This window comes from Artibeus jamaicensis, unplaced genomic scaffold (genome assembly GCF_021234435.1).
Source record: "Artibeus jamaicensis isolate MK-2021 breed Jamaican fruit bat unplaced genomic scaffold, CSHL_Jam_final contig_240, whole genome shotgun sequence".
Classification (NCBI taxonomy): Eukaryota; Metazoa; Chordata; class Mammalia; order Chiroptera; family Phyllostomidae; genus Artibeus; species Artibeus jamaicensis.
In genome coordinates, this window is record NW_026521506.1 from 11,140,407 (window position 1) to 11,149,381 (window position 8,975).

The 8,975-nt window shown below is 38.7% G+C and overlaps 1 protein-coding gene across 6 annotated transcripts in view; it reads right to left on the reverse strand.

The window, feature by feature from the left end:
- Window positions 1–8,754, reverse strand: part of ENOX2 (ecto-NOX disulfide-thiol exchanger 2) — a 426,329-nt gene extending 417,575 nt beyond the window's left edge. For 5 of the 6 annotated variants that reach the window (XM_053662317.1, XM_053662318.1, XM_053662315.1 and 2 more), the window contains exons 1-2: window positions 8,600–8,754; window positions 6,129–6,190 (exon numbers count right to left, since the gene is read on the reverse strand). The gene's annotated coding sequence lies outside the window, so the exon portion shown is untranslated. Of the gene's footprint in view, window positions 1–6,128; window positions 6,191–6,637; window positions 7,379–8,599 lie in introns of those variants that run through there. The other variant, XM_053662314.1, reaches the window with a different exon arrangement.
- Between the last annotated feature and the right edge of the window lie 221 nt (window positions 8,755–8,975).

Here is an 8,975-nt window from a genome sequence, read left to right on the forward strand (position 1 = left end):
TTGACTGAAGAAGAAATGGCATAAGGACATATTATGGGGCCTTACTGTAGGACAGTCTTGACCCCAGGAAGCTCTTACCTGCAGCTGTTGCTGGCTTAAAAGAAGAGCAGCAGGGGCAGAAGAGAAGGGCCCTTAGCAGGGATTTCCCCATCATTATTTTTCACAGTTCACCATTGAAGCAATGTTATTTATATAATAGTGTTGTTTGAAACACTATTCTGAATCATAGCCAAACTTTCATTTGTGCTGTGCCTACAAATAGACACTTCTGGACCAGCCTTGTTAATAGGCAGCCACTGAAAGTTCTTCAGCTTTTATTCTCACCTATCATTACTATGCCAGGGAAGAACATTTTGTGGGTAAGGGACCACTGAAAAACTGAGAGCCAAAAGTGGGGGCAGGGTGAGCTCATAAAAAGAATCTTTTTTTCCCTCCTAGATTGCCAATATATTTCACCACACCTCCAAATCCTACATTGTTTTAACCTATGTGTCAGTGAAGGTAAAAAAGGAAAATGAAGACTTTAGCAAAACTTTACAGTTTTTAGGTAAGAAATAAAGGAAGCAACACTGAAGCCTGGAATATAAATCTTTAGATATATGATCATTCATCACTTCTGGAAAGTAAGCATTTTGGCTGTTTTAACAAATAGCAAAAGCAATTAGCTTTATCTGTAGACTAAACTGAGGTATATGCTGAATTAAAAAAAAAAAAACCGAGTCTGTTTTGCTCTTCAAAAATGTCAAACTGGTAAACACTTCACTTTTTGTACACATAAATCTAAGAGCCAAGCCTAGCTTGAGAAAGATTTAAGAGACATAAAATTTGTCTGAGGCGTCTGCCAAATCTCTGCAGCAGAGACAGAAACTCTGGAAAAGCTGACATAGTCATAACTCTCACAATGCTGCCAGCAGGCTTGTACCAGGATGGACACTGAAAGTCACTGTTCCATCTCTGAAACTGTTTGTAAACAGAGAAGTAGATCATTTGTTTATCTGCTATCTGGTAGCTCATTTTTTCCTATATATTACACAGAGAAAAGAGACAGAAAAAAAAAAGAATAAATCCCTACTGGCACATATCCCAATTTTCACCTGAGTGAATTTTCACTGATAGAATGGGTCTGCTTGTTAAAAGTCTTCTTTTTTTTTCATTTCTTTCTTTTGCAATCATTCTTGTGTATATACTAGATTCATATGCTCTCTCTCTGGCATTAAAGTGGATATTTGTAAGTATCTAGTACAGTGCTTATCACTATCAGAGTGCTTTGCACATGATAAGTCCACAATAATTCATCAAATGAATTAAAACTCTCTGTAATTTCTATGTGTGATATATTTGACCATGGAGTAGGACAAATATAAATTATTCTTCCTGGAGTATTTAACAGCAACCATTCCTTACAAGGTGATATAATTTTATTCAAATAATTCATGCTTAGGACTTCTGTCCTTTAAAGAGCATGCTTTTTTTTTTTTTTTGCACAATGGGTATTATTTATTAGGAAAATGTAGGAAGGACCACACTACAGGGTCCTAAATGACAATATGAAAACTCATACATTTTTTTAGAGAAAATCAGATACCCCATGCTCACCTGGCTCATGTCATTATGGTAATCCACTACATATGTCTAAGATTACTTAACAATGGAAGAATATAGTGCATGTGTGGGCTGAATTCTGTAAATAGGATTAACAGTTGAATTCAACCTAGCCCTTCCCTGGGGACAGATTGCTAGAAGATACATCTACATGACATTAAAAAAAATAAATTAACCAATGACATTGGCTCCCATGAGACACATTGTTTCTTGTATATTCAATTCAATTATACATTTCTGTAGCTCTCTGTTGATACCACCATCCCAAAAGACATAGAATTTCAAAATAGAAACAAAAACAGAACAACTGAAGCTATTCTGTCTCTCCTGCATGAAGTGTTATGTACACAAAGGAAAATTTCTGTACATTAGCACAATGTGAATGGTGACATGGTGAGATCCTGTCAGTCTGAACTGTGCTTGTTACCCTGTGGTCACATATAACTTGCCCAAGGGAGAAGAACAAAGTCTCTTTCCCTGCACATTAACGAAGACTGGCGGGGTCTGCAGGAAAATGAGAAAAGCTGTGTTATGGCAGACAGTTTGGATTTTTTCTCTTAAAAAATGTTCTTTATTACTTTTTTCCTTCCCACTTTTAATTAATTTTCCTCATCTGTAGTATAAAGATAACTTTTATGGATTTAGCATATTTACTGAGGATGAAATGAAATACTAGTGGGTTGCCTGGCACATAATAGTTAACACATACAATCCAGTCCACATTTGGCTAGCATTAACTAAACAGTTATTATGTGCTAGGCAGTGGCCTAAGACTCCAAAAAAAAAAGTAAATTGTAGGAGCATGAAGTGATGTTGGAGACAAAAGCAGAGGGCTGATTTTCTAAGGTTTTATAAGCCAGTCTAAGAAGTTTGGAGTTTTTTTCTTGACAATGGGCAGCCTTTGAACTACTTTATATAGAGTCAGATAGCTTCAGATTTGCAATGTAGAAAAATTATTCTGTCTGCATTGCTAGAAAATGCATTGCAAGGGCAGCAAGCTAGAGGCAGCAGTAACCCAGACTATAAGTAATATGTGTGTGTGTGGCGCAGGGGTGTGCCCCAAACTAAGGCAATGGTAATTAAACACTGGACATGGGGAAAACATTTTAAAAATAACTTAAAAAATTAACCAATGTATGATTATAGATTAGAAAATAAAAACATGTGAAAGGTTAAAAATAGAACTCATATCACCTTAAGACTTATAGCAAACCTCTATGAATTCTTTTGTGTTTCACATTATAGGATTTGTCCTATTTATGCATGCACAGATGTGTGCATGTGTGATACGTCCGTGTATTTAAACAGGGATCTGACAACTTAATAAGCTGAATTTTCTCTTAATATAATATAAACAACTTTCCACATCATTATATATTTTTGGTAACATCAACTTACATGGTTACATAGTAATTCATTTTATAGATGCACTGTAATTGATTTAATTTAAACCTCTCCTATTCCACATCCAAAATCTTATTTTTTTCTTTTATGGTTTTACTATTATAATTTTTTTGTTTTTGCCATTTTAAAAGTATCCCAAGAGCTAAATTTTTGGAAAATCACATCTATTCCCTCAATAGAACACAAAAATTGTAGGTTGAAAGCTATGTTAAATTTTAATTTTTTGACACATATTGACAAACTGTTCTCTAGAAGATGTATCAAATTACAGTTTCAGCCCTGGATGGTGTGGCTGAGTGTATTAAGTGCTGGCCTGAGAACCGAAGGGTTGCTGGTTTGATTTCCAGTCAGGGCACATGCCTGGGTTGCAGGCCAGGTCCCCAGTAGGGGGCATGTGAGAGGCAACTACACGTTGATGTTTCTCTCCCTCCCTTCCATTCTCTCTAAAAATAAATAAGTAAATAAATCTAAAAACATTAGTTTCACTAGCGGTGTCTATGAGTAGGAGGAGATGGTTTGGAGTGATTTCAAGGACAGAGTCAACTGGACTTAGTTGGTGAAGAGGAGGGATGTATCCTTGGCAGAGTATCAGAGCAGGAACAATGTAAACTCTGTTAAAAGGAGCAGAACAATGGGTAGGCCTAAGGAATAGATGACTGGGTGGATAATTGATGAGAAAGAGAAAGGTAAGGTAACTACAAGAGAATGGTGGAAAATGAAGAAAAGAACAAGAAACTTCTAGTGAAGTCATGCATTCATGTCACTTTAACTTACTACTTTATTCAGTGAAAGTAGCAAATGTAGCAAACAGCTACTCTTTTTGTAGCACTTGCCACTACAAGGTCCAGAGTTATATTCATGTGAATATGTTGGACCATTTTCATCCAATAATAATTTATTAGGTGTCTACCATGTGTCAAGTGTTGTTCTTGATGCTATAGGTAAGAAGATGAATGAGCTGATTCCTGCTCTCAAGCTCACAGTCTAGGGGGGACACAAGCATCCACAGACTGACATACTACAGTTTGGTACAGAGTAGGACAGAGTTAAGTGCAGGGTCCTTTTGAAACCAGAAGCCTAACTTTGCTTCATGTATGCATACATGTGTGTGGGGTGGGGGGGAGTGGTGGCTGCAGGAAAGGCCTCATTGAGTCCTGAAGGGGGAAGAGTTCCTCTGATAGCTAAGAGTAACAGACCATACTCATATTCTTTATCAGCATCTTGAGTAATTTTGCTACTGCTCTCAAGGGCACTCAACAAGACAGTGAAGATACCTGCATACATCCAAACCCATTTATGACAACAGTCTCCACTGTTACCTTAGTGAATATGTATATGTACACAGCTTGTGTAGGCAATAATATGCTCATCTTAGAATATAAAGGACAACAAACAAATGGCCTTTAAAACTTTAAAATCATTTTCATGACACTATTAGAATAATATTCATATCTACCAACTCCTACTAATCCTGCCTGCTAAATGGCTGTAAAATCTGTTCCCTCCTCTATGTTGCATCCTCAGCTCATTATCATCTCTCTCTGGAACAGAGTACCAGCCTCCTAACTGGTCATGTGTACCTCCAGTGTATTCTAAGGTGAAAACCTGATCATGGTGCTCTTCTTCTAAAACATTTTAATGCTTTTTTAAATTGCCTATAGCAGTAATTCCTAAATTTTTGTCACTTAAGTATCACTTGGTGATTCTCCCACATTCATATAGCACATATAGTTAACATGTATCTTTAAACCAAATTAAAATTGATTCAGTTTTTATTTTTACTAAGCCATATCCTAAGTAACCTTAGATTTGATGATGTAATGCAATTTTACCCTTTATAAGACATATTAGAACATATAATTAGTAAAATGCAAAACACTTGTGGGAGTATAGCATAGCCATTGATGGCAGATACTTTACATTTTGAGAGCCACTGGCCTGTAGGAGGACATCCATACTTAGCCATGCATTCGGGGTTCTTCATATCAGCCTCAACCTATCTTTCCAGACTCTTCTATCACTATACCTTCCTTTTCCCAAACTATCTGCACCCCAGCAATGCTAAATTCCTCAATATTAAATGGCTATACATTGCTCTTATATAACCACATCTCTTAAAGACTTCTACCTCTATCTGAAATGCCTCCCCTCTACCCTTCTTTACCTGGCAAATTCATTATCCTTTAAGACTCATGTCACATCCTCACAGAAGCCTTCTCCCTTTTAGTTAATCACTCCTATTATCCTTCCATAGCACTTTGTACCTTTCTCTGTTATACTGGCACACTACATTATCTCAAAATTATGGGCCTCTACCTTAGTTGCCAACTAGAACCACGGAGAGCTCATACCAATAGTTCATTTGGGCAAGGGTCCTAAAAGAGACCTAGTGACACAGGTCACTTAAAAGAAAACCTAAATTAAAATAAAACCCAAAGTACTGTCCAGATCCAAATAGCTTAGAGGTATGACATGTTTTATAAACAGAATCATCTAAATCAGAAATAGCCATACTGACTATAGTTTTGGCAGACACAATTTAGCTACAGCTGCAATAGCAGTTAAGCTAATTTAGTTTTGGCACCTACTTTATAGCAGACATATATTGACATAGAAACTAAGAGTGAATCATTTGGTTTTCTGCCAGGATGATAAACTTTACCTCGCAAAAATCTCTCCTTACCACAAATGGAAAGTCAAAGATAAATGTTAATGATAGGACCATCAAACCATGGTAGACACAGCCTGGGCTCTATAGTCAGACATCTGTACACCCCAACTCCACTCATTACAATCTATATGACTTTAGGTAGGTTGTTTAACTTCTTTGCATTTTAGTTTTCTATTCTAAAAAATGGAAAGAACAGTATTTATTTCATAAGACTGTTCAGATAATGCAACAAAATGCTTATGATAGTGCCTGGAACATTATATGGACTCAATAAATAACAGTATTTTTATACACTGAAATGACTACAATTCAGGTGATGGACACCAAATGCATTTCTTCAGAAAATAAATTTGTTACCAGGCTTTAAAACTGACAACTATAGAGTGTAGGTAGAAAGAGCCACAGACAAAAACAGTATATATGACAAAGTTCTTCTGGTATTTAAACTCACACTTGGAACTTGCCACCACACTTCTTTGGGTTCTCCAAGAATTGATCTCAAATCAGGTTCCCCTAGGATGAAAAAAAAAATCATCCAATCTTAATTTTTTGTATTTCATTTTATTTGATACAGAATAATATCCAAATCATGTGGGTGCTTCAAAGGATCCTCTTATTATGATTCCGTGCTTTTTAATACCATTTTCCCCTAATATATCACTGCTGATACCATTTCTTTTTTTTTAATGGAATTTATTGGGGTGACACTGGTTCACAAAATCTTCGGGAAGAGACTGCTTTGGGTGATGTGCGTACAATGCAGTGTGCGGATGATGTTTTGTTGAACTGTGCACTTAAAACCTGCTGACACCCTTTATTCCATTCAGGCAAGCCCACTTGTCACCCAAGTGCTCCCTCCTTTATCTACTCTTCTCAAATTCCAATCCCAATACCAGGAATAATTTTCTCCTTCTGTTTTTCCCACTTCAAATATCTTCTGAAGGCTAAGTTAAAATTCACCTTCTTTACAAAGACCACCAGGATTGATCTGAAGTCAGATGAGTTTCAAGCCTTCAGCATTTCCAGGGTTTGGCTTGACCCTCCACAGGTACCTATTCCACCAATATCCCCTTCCACTAATCCCTCAGCACTTTTGCATCCATTTATAATAATAAAATCATTAATAGAGTGTTTTGAGTATTTTGCACAGCCTTTTTTATTTTCTAGTTACTGTGCTACATAACAGTTTGTCTACATTAGTGCTATCTGTCCTTGCTGGAAACCCCTAATGTGCAGTGTTTCAAAAATAGGTCTATCTTGCCTTTTGCTCTCATCAGAACATTGAACTGAATCTTAACCACATATCTCAAAAGTGAGATTCTTTTCCTCTTCTGTTCCCTATCCCTTCTGAAAATTTGAAGGGACCCTGTTTTCACTCCAAAGACCTGGTTAGGGAAAGAAAGGGTGGGTGGTTGGATGGGGCCAAAAAAGTTTTCACACAGCAAAGGAAACCATCAACAAAAGAAAAAGAGAACCCACAGAATGGGAAAACATATTTGCCAATACATCTGACGAGGCAGCTAATATCCAACATTTATAAAGATTTTGTAAAACTCAACACCAAAAAACCAAACAACCCAATTTAAAAATGGGCAAAGGACCTGAATAGATGCATCTCCAAAGAAGACATACAGATGGCCAATAGACATATGAAGAGATGCTCAATATCACTAATCATCAGAGATGCAAATTAAAACCACAATGAGATATCACCTCATACCTGTCAGAATGACTACCATCAATAAATCATTAAATCAGAGGATGTGGAGAAAAGGATGTGGAGAACCCTCATGCACTGTTGGTGAGAATGCAAATTGGTGCAGCCACTGTGGAAAACAGTATGGAAAGTCCTCAAAAAACTAAAAATGGATATGCCTTTTCACCCAGTGATTCCACTACTGGGAACATATCCGAAATAACCCAAGACACTAATTCAAAAGAATATATACATCTCTATGTTCATTGCAGCGTTATGGGCGCAGCCCAAGCACCCAACAATAGATGAGTGGATGAAACAACTATGAGACATTTATTTACACAATGGTACACTACCCAGCTGTTAAAAAAAATACCCTTTGCAACAGTATGGATGGACCTGGAGAACATTATGTTAAGTGAAATAAGCCAAAGACAAATACCATACGATCTCACTCATATATGGAATCCAACTAACAAACTGAACTAACAAGTGAAATAGAGGCAGACTCATTGATAGAGAGCAGGTTGACAGCTAGGAGGGGTTTAGAGGGTGGAGAAATGGAGTATAAAAGAAAAAGGACACAAGGGCATGGACAACTGTGAGGTAATGATTGGGGGGAGGGGTGATGGTCGAAGAGGGTATGGGGGGGGATAAATGGTGGTGGAAAAAATACAGCAAAAATCGCCAAGAAAAAAAAAAGAGATGGCAACAGTGTTTCTCACCCTCAAGGAGGCAGAAAGTGAAAATTGGACGAAAGTCATGCCCTGGGCCTGGCAAGGAATTCCCCAGTCTCCAGAGAAAATGGGAAACAGGGGTGTGTACCCAAACCTGATAAGTCAATGGAGGGAACAGAGAGATCACCCAAGTCCTCCAGAGACATTAAGGAGAGTCCAGGCGTCACCTAAGGCAGGCCCTGGTTGAGAACCCTAACTTCAGACCTCTGAAAAGGAACAAGGCAGGGGTGGGGGTACATGGACGAAAAAGATTGCCGGCAGGTTGGGGAAAAAAGGAGAGAGAAAGAGCGCGCTTACTCCTCGATGAATCTGGTAAAGAGCTCAGAAACCCACCCCCCTCGCAGTTCCTACGCCCTCTCCTCGCGTTAGAGGAGGAGCTGGGCGGAGTTAAGCACAGCGGGGCACCAGTCCCGGAAGCACCACTCTCCCTAGGCTCCCTCGGTCCCATAGTCACCAGCCACAGCTACTCAGGCTTTCTGCCTCTCTGACCTCCATCTCCCTGGCTGCTGAAGCGCTACTCCTTATACAGCCGCAGAAAATAGGACCAGTGCGGCAGCTCCTGGGTGAGAAGTGCTCTCGCTGCGCCACGCGCCACGGAACAGTCTTCTGAACTCCCCGCCTTGCTATAGCCGTTTAGAGCCCAGCACGCATGTCGAAGGCAGAACTCTCATCTACTCTGGCGTCTCCTATTGGTTATTGGTCACCGGAAAAGCTGGAGGCCCAGTCCTTGTCCTCATGGGAAATGTAGTTTAAAGTCACTGGAGGCTCTTCTATCTTTGGAGAATCCGATATACGCATTGGTGGAAAGACTTAGGTGAAGACAGAGGATTGTGGGAGATGAAGTTGAGATGCTAGTTTCTACAGT